Genomic DNA, 18978 nt, shown 5'->3' with positions numbered 1-18978 from the left:
TGAATTGAATTGTCATAAGTTACAAGGGTATGCTTTTGTGTTGTTTTTTGTTTTGATGAGGTATTCATACCTAAGGTTTGTTTTCCCACATCTATATACTAAAGTATAAAGTTTCTTTTGTTTCCACTGTAAAATTGTGAAAGTAACATTGAAATAGGTAGCATGAGGAAATTAATTTCTCTGTTCATATATGAAAATAGGTCAGGCTTCCACAGGTAAGTAAGGTATCAGGAGAAAGAGAAAATGGAAACTGGGGAGGGCAGAAATTTTGTGTGTGCATGTGGAAATGTTTTATAGCATGTATTTACTATGTCTTTACTTGCTACACAATTGATGAGGAATGCATTTGAAGAGACAATTGAAATGCTCATTTATTTCCCACTTTCCTCCTAAGATTAGGTCGTTCAGATGGTAAAGAATCTATCTTCAGTGCAGGAAACCTGGATTTGATCCCTAGGTCAGAACGATCCCCTAGAAAAGGGAATTGCTATCCAGTATTCCAGTATTCTTGCCTGGAGCATCCCATGAAGAGAGGAGCCTGTTGGGCTATAGTCCATGGGGTCGCAAAGAGTAAGACATGACTGAGTTACCAAAACTTTCACTTTCAAGATTAAAATGATGTTTAAAGGAAATATTTAATATAAATTGATTAGTAAAGTGTCTCTTATACAGTGAACGTTGTATAAATGTTGACTATTATTATTGTTATGGCCATCATCAAAGCTATACGTTTATCACTTTTCTAAATGTACTCGACACAAATACGGTGGGGCAAAACTGAACTTGTTACATGATATCAGCTTTGTATGCTTTATTTTATACCTATCAAGTTTAGTTAAAGGGAATTGAAGAAAGAGCATCATCGTGAACATTTGCAATAATGAATGAAGATAAAAAAGATAATGCACAAACAATGAATGTTTCAGTGGTACAGGAAGGCAAGTGTTGGATTTATGGAACTCTGATTTGTCTAAACAGATGTCCTCATCATGGAAGTTATTGTAGTCTCCACTTAACCAGATGGGATACCAAACTCCCTGTTGTGTTCAGAACTGGCAGGGCTCATTAAGTTGGCTTTAAATTGGGTATTAAAGGAGGATCTTTTGCTTAGCCCAAGTAATCTTAACATGTACAATGGAGAGAAAAGGGAGTTCTACAAGCGAAGATGAAATATAAGATAAGTGATAAGTAATATTAACATACCGGACCTAATTGTCTATAAGTAACTACAAAGTAAATGAGAAATTAAAAAGATTAACTGGAAATGTTTTTAAATGATGGAAAATATGACCAACTGAACATAATAGAGATAGAAAGATAACATTTCCTTAACTGGAATGTCAAAACTAGTAGGTGAAACAGACTCTATCAAGAAGACTAAGGGGAAATTAAACCTGATGAAGAATTGTATTAGTACATGAAATAAAAAAATTTTTTTAACGGTGTCTTGCCATTTAATAATGGTGATTTCAGGGAAAGTCTTTTGATTAGAGATACAAAATGTGAAAATAAAAGGCTGTCATTGGATATGCTGAAACATAAGTGGTTAGAAATTTTAGTGCTTAAAATTCCTGGACCAGAGACTATTTCAGACTCTTTAAAATAGAAAGTCACTATATATTGAGATATTAAATGAACAATATTTATGTGTATTGATTTATGTGATAATCAATAAGCGTATCAATTGATAAGCCTAGAGCAATGAAATATTAATGGAGGTAGTATTGGTAGTAATAAAAATTATTTTATGATTTAGAAATAATAGAACCCATAAAGATACTTGACTTGTTTTACTAAATAAGACTTACTTTTCTTCATTTTATTTCTTTTACTAAACATGTTTTGCAGGGAATATATGCAGAGAGTTAACAAATTTAGTGAAGAAACAATAAGTGATTGGATATAATCTCCTTAATATGTCATTGTAAGGAATAAACTACATTGATTAGCTAAGCTTAAATCTCCACAGATTAAGAGAAGTAGCAGGTCCATTAATGTTTATGATTGACATATAACATCAAATATTAACACTAAATACTGTAACATATTAGTTTTGATCACAGTTTTCAAATTTCTTGATATATAGCTGCATAACCTTGAGCAGATCACTTCTCTCTTTATACATTTACTCTTCTGTACAATGGGAATACTACTCACTTGGGTGTTTTTGACAGAAAAAAATAATGCTTTTACAACTATAATACACTATTTGGCCCATGTGCAAATGCACTTGCAGGCTCAGTTCAGTTCAGTTCAGTTTCTCAGTCGTGTCCCACTCTTTGCAACCCCATGGACTGCAGCACACCAGGATTCCCTGTCCATCACCAACTCCGGGAGCTTGTTCAAAGTCATGTCCATTGAGTTGGTGATGCCATCCAACCATCTCATCCTCTGTCATCCCTTTCTCCTCCTGTCTTCAATCTTGCTCAGCATCAGTGTCTTTTCCAGTGAGTCAGTTCTTTGCATCAAGTGGCCAAAGTATTGGAGTTTCAGGTTCAGTATCAGTCCTTCCAATGAATATTCAGGACTGATCTCCTTTAGGATGGACTGGTTGGATCTCCTTGGAGTCCAAAGGGCTCTTAAGAGTCTTTTCCAACACCACAGTTCAGAAACATCAATTCTTCGGTGCTCAGCTTTCCTTATAGTCCAACTCTCACATCCGTACATGGCTACTGGAAAACCAGAGCTTTGACTAGACAGACCTTTTTCAGCAAAGTAATGTCTTTGCTTTTTAATATGCTGTCTAGATTGGTCATAGCTTTTCTTTCAAGAAGCAAACATCTTTGAATTTCATAGCTGCAGTCACCATCTGCAGTGATTTTGGAGCCCAAGAAAATAAAGTCTGTCATGGTTTCCATTATTTCCCCACCTATTTGCCATGAAGTGATGGGACCAGAGGCCATGATCTTAGTTTTCTGAATGTTAGGCTTTAAGCCAACTTTTTCACTCTCCTCTTTCACTTTCATCACTCTCCTCTTTCACTTTCATCAAGAGGTTCTTTAGTTCTTCTTCACTTTCTGCCATAAGGATGGTGTCATCTGCATATCTGAGGTTATTGATATTTCTCCCAGCAATCATGATTCCACAGTTTGTGCTTCATCCAGCCCAGCATTTTGCATCATGTACTCTGCATATAAGTTAAATAAGCAGGATGACAATATTCAGCCTTGACATACTCCTTTCCTGATTTGGAACCAGTCTGTTGTTCCATGTCCAGTTCTAGCTGTTGCTTCTTGACCTGCATACAGATTTCTCAGGAGGCAGGTAATGTGGTCTGGTGTTTCCATCTCTTTAAGAATTTTCCACAGTTTACTGTGATCCACACAGTCAAAGGCTTTGGCATAGTCAATAAAGCATAAGTAGATGTTTTTCTGGAACTCTCTTGCTTTTTCGATGACCAGTGTATGTTGGCAATTTCATCTCTGTTTCCTCTGCCTTTTCTAAATCCAGCTTGAACATCTGGATGTTCATGGTTTATGTACTCTTGAAGCCTGGCTTGGAGAATTTTGAGCATTACTTTGCTAGCGTGTGAGATGAGTGCAATTGTGTGGTAGTTTTAACATTCTTTGGCATTGCCTTTCTTTGAAATTGGAATGAAAATTGACCTTTTTCAGTCCCGTGGCCACTGCTCAGTTTTCCAAATTTGCTGGCGTATTGAGTACAGGACTTTCACAGCATCATCTTTTAGGTTTTATCCAACTCGCTCATGTCCAAGTCTCCATGACCCTGTGGACTGTAGCCCACCAGGCCTCTCTGTCCATGGGATTTTCTGGGCAAGAATACTGAAGTGGATTGCCATTTCCTCCTCTAGGGGATCTTCAAGACTCAGAGATCAAACCCATGTCTCCTGCATTGACAAGTGGATTCTTTACCACTGCACGACCTGCTGCTGCTGCTGCTGCTGCTGCTAAGTCGCTTCAGTCATGTCCAACTCTGTGCGACCCCATAGACGGTAGCCCACCTAGGAAAGTGTTAAATAAATAATAACTAAAAATAAAGTTTAATTAATGAAACTAGATTTTATTCTGGAAATGTAAAACTAGGAAAAGAAAGATAAAGCAATAATAATTTGCATCTTCTCATATTAATAATCCTTGCCAATATTAACTAAGTAATAAAGCTAGTCTCTTCTGCCAAAGGAAAGAAACATTAAACACAAGGAACTTAAATCACTTGTCCCAAATCACAGGCTTAGTGAAAACTGTTCTGAAATAATGTATAAATTTTCCAAAGTACTAGTTTTGTGAATATCTGTGACATTTTTAGAAGAATTTCTACTAATTGGATACAAAGAAATTATACTCTTAAAGAATATTAAACATTTAAAAAGTATACATTTCTCCAACTCATAATTTAGGAATGGAGAACTCTAATTATCTTTAGTTTTAAGATAAGGATGGTAATATATTTATAAAAGTTATAGTAATGCATATCCAAAGCACCTTATTGTAATTGCATGGGAAAATGCCCTTATAGCACAATCAAGGAATTCAGTTCAGAGTAAAAGTAATAAAATGATATCTCCTGGCTTTAGTTTCAAAGATAAGCTCCAACCACTTGTTTCTAAACACTTCTATATTCATGCTATAATTTCTAAATGTCTGTTACAAATCAGGCACCATGCTAACATTTGGGTATACACTAATTAACTCAAACAGATCAAGTCTTCCTATATTACATTAAAAATTGCCTTGTAAAATACCATTCTAAAATGATTTCCCTGGCTATGGCTTTTCACCATTGCTTCCTCTTTTCTTCCTATCCCCTGTATATACACAAACATAAGAAAGTGTACTTGTATAACTCTAAGCATGAAATGCTCCCATTTTATCATTTCTTCAAATGCATCCAAACTATATTCTAACTTCGTCTGACACAAAAGTCCTTCATGAACTTCACCCCTTCCCTCTTTAAACTAATGTTCTTCTATCCTTGACTCCCATGTTCTGATTACATGGAACTCATCACTACTCTACTGACATGTGACACATGCTCATGTCTTTAAGCTTTTGCCCACATTTCCTCTGCCTGGATAGATCCTCCTCTTCCTTTTAAAATGGCAAACCCCTGCTAATGATGAAATCATAGGAAGTGAAAAGTGAAAGTGTTAGTTGCTCAGCCATGTCTGATGATGGTGTGAAAGTACTGCACTCAATATGCCAGCAAATTTGGAAAACTCAGCAGTGGCCACAGGACTGGAAAAGGTCCGTTTTCATTCCAGTCTCAAAGAAAGACAATGTCAAAGAATGCTCAAACTACCGAACAATTACAGTCATTTCACATGCTAGTAAACTAATGCTCAAAATTCTCCAAGCCAGGCTTCAACAATATGTGAACCGTGAACTTCCTGATGTTAAAGCTGGCTTTAGAAGAGGCAGAGGAACCAGAGATCAAATTGCCAACATCCGCTGGATCATTGAAAAGGCAAGAGTTCCAGAAAAACATCTATTTCTGCTTTATTGACTATGCCAAAGCCTGTGACGGTGTGAATCACAATAAACTGTGAAAAATTCTGAGAGAGATGGGAATACCAGACCACCTGACCTGCCTCTTGAGAAATCTGTATGCAGGTCAGGAAGCAACAGTTAAAAGTGGGCATGGAACAACAGACTGGTTCCAAATAGGAAAAGGAGTACGTCAAGGCTGTATATTGTCACCCTGCTTATTTAACTTCTATGCAGAGTATGTCATGAGAAATGCTGGACTGGAAGAAACACAAGCTGGAATCAAGATTGCCGGGAGAAATCTCAAGAACCTCAGATATGCAGATGACACCACCCTTATGGCAGAAAGTGAAGAGGAACTCAAAAGCCTCTTGATGAAAGTGAAAGAGGAGAGCGAAAAAGTTGGCTTAAAGCTCAACATTCAGAAAATGAAGATCATGGCATCCGGTCCCATCACTTCATGGGAAATAGATGGAGAAACAGTGGAAACAGTGTCAGACTTTATCTTTTTGGGCTCCAAAATCACTGCAGATGGTGACTGCAGCCATGAAATTAAAAGACACTTACTCCTTGGAAGAAAAGTTATGAGCAACCTAGGTAGCATATTCAAAAGCAGAGACATTACTTTGCCGACTAAGGTCCGTCTAGTCAAGGCTATGGTTTTTCCAGTGGTCATGTATGGATGTGAGAGTTGGACTGTGAAGAAGGCTGAGCACCGAAGAATTGATGCTTTTGAACTGTGGTGTTGGAGAAGACTCTTGAGAGTCCCTTGGACTGCAAGGAGATCCAACCAGTCCATTCTGAAGGAGATCGGCCCTGGGATATCTTCGGAGGGAATGATGCTAAAGCTGAAACTCCAGTACTTTGGCCACCTCATGCGAAGAGCTGACTCATTGGAAAAGACTCTGATGCTGGGAGGGATTGGGGGCAGGAGGAGAATGGGACGACAGAGGATGAGATGGCTGGATGGCATCACTGACTCGATGGAGGTGAGTCTGAGTGAACTCCAGGAGTTGGTGATGGACAGGGAGGCCTGGCGTGCTGCAGTTCATGGGGTTGCAGAGTTGGACACGACTGAGCAACTGAACTGAACTGAACTGAACTGTCTGGCTCTCTGAAAATCCATGAACTCTATCATACCAGGCTTCTCTATCCATGGAATTCTCCAGGCAAAAACACAGGTGTGGGAAGCCTTCCTTTCACCAAGGGATCTTCCCAACCTGGGGATCAAATCCAAATCTCTTGCATTGCAGGCAGATTCTTTACTATCTGAGCCATCAGGAAAATCCTGAGTCTTAGAATCATCTTTTTTTTTTTTAATTTAAGTTTATTTATTTTAATTGGAGGCTAATTAATTTACAATATTGTATTGGTTTTGCCGTACATCAACATGAATCTGCCACGGGTGTACATGTGTTCCCCATCCTCATCCCCCCTGCCACCTCCCTCCGCATACCATTCCTCTGCGTTGCCCCAGTGCACCAGCCCCAAGCATCCTGTATCCTGCATTGAACCTGGACTGGTGATTCGTTTCTTATATGATATTATACATGTTTCAATGCCATTCTCCCAAATCATCCCACCCTTGCCCTCTTCCACAGAGTCCAAAAGACTGTTTTATACATTTGTGTCTCTTTTGCTGTCTCGTATACAGGGTTATCGTTACCATCTTTCTAAATTCCATATATATGCAATAATATACTGTATTGGTGTTTTTCTTTCTGGCTTACTTCACTCTGTATAATAGGCTTCAGTTTCATCCACTTTCTCCTTTGCCAAAGATGAGGTTTCCATAGGCGCGTGGATTTATCTCTGGGCTTTCTATTTTGTTCCATTGATCTATATTTGTCTTTGTGCCAGTACCATACTGTCTTGATGACTGTGACTTTGTAGTAGAGCCTGAAGTCAGGCAGGTTGATTCCTCCAGTTCCATTCTTCTTTCTCAAGATTTCTTTGGCTATTTGAGGTTTTTTGTATTTCCATACAAATTGTGAAATTATTTGTTCTAGCTCTGTGATAAATACCGTTGGTAGCTTGATAGGGATTGCATTGAATCTATAGATTTTTTGGGGGTAGTATACTGATTTTCGCTATATTGATTCTTCCCATCCATGAACATGGTGTATTTTTCCATCTATTAGTGTCCTCTTTGATTTTTTTTTTTGGACTTCCCTGGTGGCTCAGATGGTAAAGCGTCTGTCTAAAATGCGGGAGACCCGGGTTCGATCCCTGGGTCAAGAAGATCCCCTGGAGAAGGGAATGGCAATCCACTTCAGTACTATTGCCTGGAGAATCCCATGGACAGAGGAACCTGGTAGGCTACAGTCCATGGTGTCGCAAAGAGTTGAACATGACTGAGCAACTTTACTTTCACTTTTCACTTTCACTTTGATTTCTTTCACCAATGTTTTATAGTTTTCTACATATAGATCTTCAGTTTCTTTAGGTAGATATATTCCTAAGTATTTTATTCTTTTCATTGCAATTGTGAATGGAATTGTTTCCTTAATTTTTCTTTGTATTTTCTCATTATTAGTGTATAAGAATGCAAGGGGTTTCTGTGTGTTGATTTTATATCCTGCAACTTTACTATATTCATTGATTAGCTCTAGTAATTTTCTGGTGGAGTCTTTAGGGTTTTCTATGTAGAGGATCATGTCATCTGCAAACAGTGAGAGGTTTACTTCTTCTTTTCCAATTTGGATTCCTTTTACTTCTTTTTCTGCTCTGATTGCTGTGGCCAAAACTTCCAAAACTATGTTGAATAGTAGTGGTGAAGGTGGGCACCCTTGTTGTGTTCCTGACTTTAAGGAATATGCATTCAATTTTTCACCATTGAGGATAATGTTTGCTGTGGGTTTGTCATATATAGCTTTTATTGTGTTGAGGTATGTTCCTTCTGTTCCTACTTTCTGGAGAGTTTTTAATCATAAATGGACGTTGAATTTTGTCAAAGGCTTTCTCTGAATCTATTGAGATAATCATATGGCTTTTATTTTTCAATTTGTTAATGTGGTGTATTACATTGATTGATTGGCAGATATTGAAGAATCCTTGCATCCCTGGGATAAAGCCCAGTTGGTCATGGTGTATGATTTTTTGTTGTTGGATTCTGATTGCTAGAATTTTGTTAAGGATTTTTGCATCTATGTTCATCAGTGATATTGGCCTGTAGTTTTCTTTTCTGTGTGTGGCATCTTGTCAGGTTTTGGTATTAGGGTGATGGTGGCCTCATTGAATGAGTTTGGAAGTTTACCTTCATCTGCAATTTTCTGAAAGAGTTTGAGTAGGATAGGTGTTAGCTCTTTTCTAAATTTTTGGTAGAATTCAGCTGTGAAACCATCTGGACCTGGGCTTTTGTTTGTTGGAAGATTTCTGATTAGTTTCAATTTCCGAGCTTGTGATGGGTCTGTTAAGATTTTCTATTTCTTCCTGATTCAGTTTTGGAAAGTTGTACTTTTCTAAGAATTTGTCCATTTCTTCCACGTTGTCCATTTCATTGGCATATGATTGCTGATATTAGTCTCTTATGATCCTTTGTATTTCTGTGTTGTCTGTTGTGATCTCTCCATTTTCATTTCTAATTTTATTGATTTGATTTTTCTCCATTTGTTTCTTGATGAATCTGGCTAATGGTTTGTCAATCATAGGAGTCCCAGAAGAAGAAGACAAAAAGAAAGAACATGAGAAAATACTTGAGATAATAGTTGAAACGTTCACTAAAATGGGGAAGGAAATAATCACCCAAGTCCAAAAAACCCAGAGTCCCAAACAGAATAAACCCAAGGTGAAACACACCAGTTAGTTCAGTTCAGTCACTCAGTCGTGTCCAACTCTTTGTGACCCCACGAATAACAGCATGCCAGGCCGCCATGTCCATCACCAACTCTCAGAGTTCACCCAAACTCACATCCATCGAGTTGCTGATGGAATCCAGCCATCTCATCTTCTGTCGTCCCCTTTCCTCCTGCCCCCAATCCCTCCCAGCATCAGAGTCTTTTCCAATGAGTCAGTTCTTCGCATGAGGTGGCCAAAGTACTGGAGTTTCAGCTTTAGCATCATTCCTTCCAAAGAAATCCCAGGGCTGATCTCCTTCAGAATGGACTGGTTGGATCTCCTTGCAGTCCAAGGGACTCTCAAGAATCTTCTCCAACACCACAGTTCAAAAGCATCAATTCTTCGGTGCTCAGCCTTCTTCACAGTCCAACTCTCACATCCATACATGACCACTGGAAAAACCATAGCCTTGACTAGACGGACCTTAGTCGGCAAAGTAATGTCTCTGCTTTTGAATATGCTATCTAGGTTGGTCATAACTTTTCTTCCAAGGAGTAAGTGTCTTTTAATTTCATGGCTGCAGTCACCATCTGCAGTGATTTTGGAGCCCCAAAAGATAAAGTCTGACACTGTTTCCACTGTTTCTCCATCTATTTCCCATGGAGTGATGGGACCAGATGCCATGATCTTCGTTTTCTGGATGTTGAGCTTTAAGCCAACTTTTTCACTCTCCTCTTTCACCCTCATCAAGAGGTTCTTTTATTCCTCTTCACTTTCTGCCATAAGGGTGGTGTCATCTGCATATCTGAGGTTCTTGAGATTTCTCCCAGCAATCTTGATTCCAGCTTGTGCTTCTTCCAGCCTAGTGTTTCCCATGATGTACTCTGCATATAAGTTAAATAAGCAGGGTGACAATATACAGCCTTGACATACTCCTTTTCCTATTTGGAACCAGTCTGTTGTTTCATGCCGAGTTCTAACTGTTGCTTCCTGACCTGCATACAGATCTCTCAGGAGGCAGGTCAGGTGGTCTGATATTCCCATCTCTTTCAGAATTTTCCACAGTTTATTGTGATCCACACCGTCACAGGCTTTGACATAGTCAAGAAAGCAGAAATAGATGTTTTTTCTGGAACTCCCTTGCTTTTTTGATGATCCAGCAGATGCTGGCAATTTGATCTCTGGTTCCTCTGCCTTTTCTAAAACCATCTTGAACATCTGGAAGTTCACAGTTCACAGATTGCTGCAGATTGGCTTGTTGAATTTTGAGCATTACTTTACTAACCTGTGAGATGAGTGCAGTTGTGCCTTAGCTTGAACATTCTTTGACGTTGCCTTTCTTTGGGATTGGAATGAAAACTGACCTTTTCTAGTCCTGTGGCCACTGCTGAGTTTTCCAAATTTGCTGGCATATTGAGTGCAGCACTTTCACAGCATCATCTTACAGGATTTGAAATAGCTCAACTGGAATTCCATCACCTCCACTAGCCTTTTTCATAGTGATGCTTTCTAAGGCCCACTTGACTTCACATTCCAGGATGTCTGGCTCTAGGTGAGGGATCATACCATCGTGATTATCTTGGTCATCAAGATCTTTTTTGTACAGTTCTGTGTATTCCTGCCACCTCTTCTTAAACACCCCAAGACACATATTAATCAAATTAACAAAGATCAAACACAAAGAACAAATATTAAAAGCAGCAAGGGAAAAACAACAAATAACACACAAGGAGATTCCCATAAGGATAACAGGTGATCTTTCAATAGAAACTCTTCAGGCCAGGAGGGAATGGCAAGACATACTTAAAGTGATGGAAGAAAATTACATATAGCCCAGGTTACTGTACCCAGCAAGGATCTCATTCAAATATGAAGGAGAAATCAAAGCTTTACAGAAAAACAAAAGCTGAGGGAATTCAGTACCACCAAACTAGCTCTCCAACAAATGCTAAAGGATATTCTCTAGACAGGAAACACAAAAAGGCTGTATAAGCTCGAACCCAAAACAATAAATTAAATGGCAAAGGGATCATACTTATCAATTTTTACCTTAAACGTAAATGGGTTGAACACCCCTACCAAAAGACAAAGACTGGATGAATGGATTCAAAAACAAGACCCCTATATATGTTGTCTACAAGAGACCCACCTCAAAACAGGGGACATATACACACTGAAAGTGAAGGGCTGGAAAAGATATTCCATGCAAATACAGACCAAAAGAAAGCAGGGGTAGCAATACTCATATCAGATAAAATAGACTTTAAAACAAAGGCTGTGAAAAGAGACAAAGAAGGACACTACATAATGATCAAAGGATCAATCCAAGAAGAAGATGTAAAATTATAAATATATATGCACCCGACATAGGAGCACCGCAATATGTAAGACAAATGCTAACAAGTATAAAAGGGGAAATTAACAATAACACAATAATAGTGGGAGACTTTACTACCCCACTCACACCTATGGATAGATCAACTAAACAGAAAATTAACAAAGAAACACAAACTTTACATGATACAATAGACCACCCCAAAACAATGAATTTCACCTTTTTCTCAAGTGCACACAGAAACTTCTTCAGGATAGATCACATCCTGGGCGATAAATCTAGCCTTGGTAAATTCAAAAAAATTGAAATCATTCCAAGCATCTTTTCTGACCACAATGAAGTAAGATTAGATCTCAATTACAGAAGAAAAACTATTAAAAATTCCAACATATGGAGGCTGAAAAACACGGTGCTAAATAACCAGCAAATCACAGAAGAAATGAAAAAAGAAATCAAAATATGCATAGAAATAAATGAAAATGAAAACACAACAACCCAAAACCTGTGGGACACTGTAAAAGCAGTGCTAAGGGGAAGGTTCATAGCAATACAGACATACCTCAAGAAACAAAAAAAAAGTCAAATAACCTAACTCTACACCTAAAGCAAGGACCCCATGCCCGAAGGGTGGCGGCCAAGAGGAGTTACCCTACGTCCGAGGTCAGGGGTAGCGGCTGAGAGTGCCAGGCCACAAAGGCGCAGGAGTCACCCTGCTTATTTAACTTCTATGCAGAGTACATCATGAGAAACGCTGGACTGGAAGAAACACAAGCTGGAATCAAGATTGCCGGGAGAAATATCAATAACCTCAGATATGCAGATGACACCACCCTCATGGCAGAAAGTGAAGAACTAAAAAGCCTCTTGATGAGGGTGAAAGAGGAGAGTGAAAAAGTTGGCTTAGGGCTCAACATTAAGAAAATGAAGATTATGGCATCCGGTCCCATCACTTCATGGGAAATAGATGGGGAAACAGTGGGAACAGTGTCACAGTTTATTTATTTTGGGCTCCAAAATCACTGCAGATGGTGACTGCAGCCATGAAATTAAAAGACACTTACTCCTTGGAAGAAAAGTTATGACCAACTTAGATAGCATATTCAAAAGCAAGACATTACTTTGCCGACTAAGGTCCATCTAGTCAAGGCTATGGTTTTTCCAGTAGTCATGTATGGATGTGAGAGTTGGACCGTGAAGAAGGCTGAGCACCAAAGAATTGATGTTTTGAACTATGGTGTTGGAGAAGACTCTTGAGAGTCCCTTGGACTGCAAGGAGACCCAACCAGTCCATTCTGAAGGAGATCAGCCCTGGGATTTCTTTTGGAAGGAATGATGCTGAAGCTGAAACTCCAGTACTTTGGCCACCTCATGCAAAGTGTTGACTCATTGGAAAAGACTTTGATGCTGGGAGGGATTGAGGGCAGGAGGAAAAGGGGACAACAGAGGATGAGATGGCTGGATGGCATCACTGACTCCATGGACGTGAGTGTGGGTGAATTCTGGGAGATGGTGATGGACAGGGAGGCCTGGAGTACTGTGATTCATGGGGTCGCAAAGAGTCAGACACGACTGAGTGACTGAACTGAACTGAACTGAACTGAACACCTAAAGCAACTAAAAAAGGAAGAAATGAAGACCCCAGGATTAGTAGAAGGAAAGAAATCTTAAAAATTAGCGCAGAAATAAATGCAAAAGAAACAAAAGAGACCATAGCAAGAATCAACAAAGCCAAAAGCTGGTTATTTGAAAGGATAAATAAAAACAGAATCATCTTTAATTCCTCCTGATATGACAGGTAGTTTCCTATTGCTTATGATGCATTCTTAAAGTATTTACAAGATACGAAATTTGCAGCAAAGGTTTCAGTTGAAGATTAACGATCCACTTCTTTGTCATTCTTAATGATTCCCAAATTTGCCTGAAAATAATTTTATGAGAACTAGGCTTCCTATGACTAGTGCTTCTCACACTTTCATTTTCTTCCCCATGTTTAAACATTTTTATAAGAAAGTAAAGGAAACTTACAATTTAAATAGTCAAAAAATTTATCAAACTCCATTGAACACACAAAGATGGTAAGAATATATAAATGGATTGTATGGCATGCTGTGCCACTAATAGGCTTAGTATGAACGCTTCACTTAGATGCTTGAAAGGCAATTGGGTTGTCAAAGTTGCATGAATGGAAATTGAGGACAGCCTCCATTGATAAAAAGAGCTTTCACTCATATTATGTGATGGAGATTTTGCTCAAGACTTCATCTTTTCTGCATAACCCACCCACATAGTCCCTCCTATCTGGTAGTTATTACTAAAGATACACTTTAAAGAGGAGTAAGTTGATTGTCAATGCTCTCAATCACATAGCTATTTAGCAATACAATCAGGATAGAAAGCCCTGACCATTTTGGTTAAAAGACCCCCTGTAATTAAACCCTTCCTCAATTCAGTCAATTCAGTTCAGTAGCTCAGTTTTGTCTGACTCTTTGCAAACCCATAGACTGCAGCCCACCAGGATTCCCTGTCCATCACCTGCTCCCGGAGCTTGCTCAAACTCATGTCCATCGAGTTGGTGATGCCATCCAACCATCTCATCCTCTGTCATCCCGTTTTCCTCTTGCCTTCAATCTTGCCCAGCATCAGGGTCTTTTCCAGTGAGTCAGTTCTTCGCATCAGGTGGTCAACGTACTGGAGTTTCAGCTTCAGCATTAGTCCTTCCAATGAATATTCAGAATGATTTCCTTTAGGATTGACTAGTTTGATCTTTTGGCAGTCCAAGGGACTGTTAAGAGTCTTTTCCAACACCACAGTTCAAAAGCATCAATTCTTTGGTGCTCAACTTTCTTTATGGTCCAACTCTCGTGTCCATACATGACTACTGGAAACATTATAGCTACTAAACTGAACTGAACTGAATTGAGGAAGGGTTTAATTACATTTGTCAGCAAAGTATTGTCTCTGCTTTTTAATATGCTGTGTAGGTCGGTCATAGCTTTTCTTCCAAGGAGCAAGCATCTTTGAATTTCATGGCTGCAGTCATCATCTGCAAGGATTTTGGAGCCCAAGAAAATAAAGTCTGTTATGGTTTCCATTGTTTCCCCATCTATTTGCCATGAAGTGATGGGACCAGATGCCATGATCTTCATTTTGTGAATGTTGAATTTTAAGCCAGTTTCTCACTCTTTTCTTTCACTTTCATCAAGAGGCTCTTTAGTTCTTCTTCACTTTCTGCCATAAGGGTGGTGTCATCTGCATATCTGAGGTTATTGATATTTCTCCCAGCAATCTTGATTCCAGTTTGTGCTTCATTCAGCCCAGTATTTTGCATGATGTTGTAGCTCAGTCGGTAAAGAATTTGCCTGCAGTGCAGGAGACCCGAGTTCGATCCCTGGGTTGGGAAGATCCCCTGGAGAAGGAAATGGCAACCCACTCCAGTATCCTTGCCTGGAAAATCTCATGGACAGAGGAACCTGGTGGATTGCAGTCCATGGGGTCGCAAAGAGTCAGGCACGACTGAGCGACTAACACACACACACATTCTGTATATAAGTTAAATAAGCTGGATGACAATATATAGCCTTGACGTTCTCCTTTTCCAATTTGGAAGGAGTCCGTTGTTCCATCCAGTTCTAACTGTTGCTTCTTGACCTGCATACAGGTTTCTCAGAAGGCAGATAAGGTGGTCTGGTAGCCCCAACTCTTTAAGAATTTTCCACCGTTTGTTGTGACCCACACAGTCAAAGGCTTTAGTGTAGTCAATGAAACAGACACTTTTCTGAAATTCTCTAGTATTTTTCTATGATCCAACAGATGTTGGCAATTTGATCTCTGGTTCCTCTGTCATTGGTAAGTCCAGCTTGAATATCTCAAAGTTCTTGGTCCATGTAGAAGCCTAGCTTGGAGACTTTTGAGCATTACTTTGTTAGCATGTGAGATAGGTACAACTGCGTGGTAGTTTGAACATTCTTTGGCATTGCCTTTCTTTGGAATTGGATTGAAAACTGACCTTTTCCAGTTCTGTTGCCACTGTTGAGTTTTCCAAATTTGCTGTCATATTGAGTGCAGCACTTCCACAGCATCATCTTTTAGGATTTGAAATAGCTCAGCTGGAATTCCATCACCTCCACTAAGGAGTGTTGATTCTTCCATTTTCTGTGCTTAGTTAGCCTATTATCTGTTACTAAACTGTTTCATTTGATGGTCACTAAACTGTTAAACTCTTGCAGAGTAGTTCTGAATCTAAAGGTGTTTAATAGATCCAAAGTTCTGTCCAGCTTATATACCTACAGCTCCACAGTGATTGTTGAATAGATATATGAATAGGTGAATAAACTAAATAACTGTAAGAATGTGTACAGTAAGAATTATTGCACATAGAACCAATGGGTTGTTCTTTTTCACCAATTTACAGACATTTCCTAGAGAGCTAATTTGGAATACTTTTCAATTATCTTTCTGTAGGGAATATAAATCTAATTCTGCAGTTTAAAATGGGATTTAAATAGGGCAATATCTGCTCTCTTGTTTCACAAAAAGGAATATTTTATAAAGATGAGTGGGACAATGAGGGGATGTTCTTAGATTGTCAGACAAAAAGTGCCTCTTCTCTCATTTCTCTCTTTTCTCAAAGAGAAAGCATTCTCTTTCTGATGGTACCAGAGAATATTTTGAGACAAGCAAAGATTTTCTCCTCCTAATTGCTGATTCCAGAGGGCTTATAATGGCATTCTTATATTCCACTTCTAAATGTATTCTATTTAGCTTTAAAATTTTTGGTCATAGAACTCATATGCATTTAGCACTTGTAATCACATAATGAAATACAGAACTCTGTATACTTATCACTCAGCATGCAATATACTTCTGTTAGCAGCGGCAAAACAAGTCCTTTCAGTAAAATATTGCTTGTTAATTTTTATCCTTCTTATATTCTTCATATATTTAAAATATAAGTGAAATTTTTAATTATATGTATGGAAGTATATTTAATCTCTATTATTTTTATTATCTTTATTTTATATCCATCTGCCTTTCCTGAGAAGCAGTAGCAAAGATTCATGCATTATTCTAGATCACTGGAGTTTAAAATATTATTTATGTTCATTTTGAGACATGATGATATCTATCCATACTATGACCTAGTCAGTATTGCTCTTAGGATTGCAATCACATCTGTGATATAAAAAACACAAACTAGGGATATTTTTATTGTTGTTTTATTCGGTTTGTGCAGCAGAGTTCTAACCAGGTGTTGGACCTACCCATGTTTCTTGGCTGAATCAAGACAGTAGAAGGCCCACAGGAAAATTTTCCTACTTATCAATTAGCATTAACATGCTGACTCTAGTCTCTTAGGGTCACATTGCTGTTAAAAAGTTGTAGGAGAAGCATGACTTTAGATTCTCTTTTTTGGGTTAGTTAATCATCAGTTCAGTTCAGTTCAGTTCAGTCACTCAGTCATGTCCGACTCTTTGTGACCCCATGAATCGCAGCACACCAGGCCTTCCTGTCCATCACCAATTCCCAGAGTCCACCCAAACCCATGTCCATTGAGTCAGTGATGCCATCCAACCATTTCATCCTCTGTCGTCCCCTTCTCCTCCTGCCCTCAATCTTTCCCAGCATCAGGGTCTTTTCAAATGAGTCAGCTCTTCGCCTCAGGTGGCCAAAGTATTGGAGTTTCAGCTTCAGCATCAGTCCTTCTAATGAACACCCATGACTGATCTCCTTTAGGATGGATTGGTTGTATCTCCTTGCAGTCCAAGGGGCTCTCAAGAATCTTTTCCAACACATATATGATCCTTTTAATCATGTCTGGAAGCTTCAGTCAGGTTCAACACAAGGATGGTTGCTGATATCAATTTTAAAGCATTGCAGTTTAATTTCTAGCCAATCCTAGATGCAATTCTCTCTGTCTTCTTCAAACTATAAATATTATTTTACGTAGATGTATTGTCATAGGTAAAATCACACAAATCAAAACAATAAACTATAAAGTCCATTAAATGTAAAAATACATTCAATTTTAGAAGTTGTGAAGATGACCTCTCAAAATATTTAAAAGAAAGATTTGTTAAGCATTAGGTAAATGATATGGAGACAACAAGATAACTATTGCTTAAAATAAAGTCATAACAATAATTCTAAGAAAATACCAATGTTAATATTAATGAGATTGATATTTAAAAGCATAAAATAAAACCACAATATTTTCTGCATTATATTGGAAAAAGAATGTCCAAGCATGCACTTATAGTATTAGGTGTAAAGGAAAAGAATTAATAAATTTGCCTAAATAAAATAAATCTATTAATTTTATAAGCCAAATATCAACACATATATGTGGAACATAAAAAATATAGTGCAGATGAACCTATTTACAGGGCAGGAATAGAGACGCAGACAAGGAGAAGGGACATGTAGACACAGTGGGGCAGCGGAAATGTGGAATGAACTGGTAGATTAGGACTGACGTCATTCACTCCTGTGTGTAAGGTAGCTAGTGGGAACGTGCTGGCTAGCACAAAGCTCAGCTTGGTGCTCGGTGGTGACCTAGAAGGGCGGGATGTGGGGGTACAAGGTAGGTTCAAGAGTGAAAAGGGGATATATATATATATATACATACATCTACTGACTCACTTCCTTGCAAATGGAAACTAGCACAAATTTGTAAAGCAATTTTCTCCCCCCCAAAAAAACTATGTTATGAAAATATGCATGCTATGAATTAACAACATATATAATAAAAAGGGGTGAGTAGACTTACCCTTAGAGTATATTTATGAAATTAGTGGATATCTTAATAAGAAAATAAGAAAAAAAAATCCAAAGGCAAATATCATAAAGAGAAAAATACAAGTAGAAAATTTTAAAAGTTACATTATATTAGTATCCAAAGAAATGCGAATGGAAGTGTCACCAAGACACCATTTTTATGTATTAAATTAGAAATAAGATATTCATAACGAAAAAAATCTTAATCTCCAATTAAGTTTTTGTATGTGTGAGGCAGAGATCAAGGTTTTCTTTTTCTTTTTCTTATAAATATCCTATTGCTTCAGCAATATATACTGTAATTTATTCTCTTTAAATGGTGTTGATTCCTTTGATACCATTCAAGTGAATACATATGTGCCAGTTTACATTATGGTTCTTTGGTCTATTGTCTTGGTCTATTTACCTACCTTTATGCCAATATCACACTTATATTAAAGCTCTATTATGACTATTGACATTTTACAGTTTGTTTTAAAGATGGGCTGGTTTATTCTAAATTTTTGGCACTTCCAAATAAATTTAAAAATTAGCTTAAAATCTATTTGAACAAAAGTTACTGCTATGACATTTTATAACATTTTATTGACTGTAAATAAAAATATCTAAAATAACTTTGGAAAATCAACCTGAAAGAGGAACTCCCCA

Source organism: Ovis aries, chromosome 6, assembly GCF_016772045.2.
Source record: "Ovis aries strain OAR_USU_Benz2616 breed Rambouillet chromosome 6, ARS-UI_Ramb_v3.0, whole genome shotgun sequence".
Taxonomy (NCBI): Eukaryota; Metazoa; Chordata; class Mammalia; order Artiodactyla; family Bovidae; genus Ovis; species Ovis aries.
The sequence above is the reverse complement of the archived record's forward strand: the minus strand, read 5'-3'. Positions refer to the sequence as shown.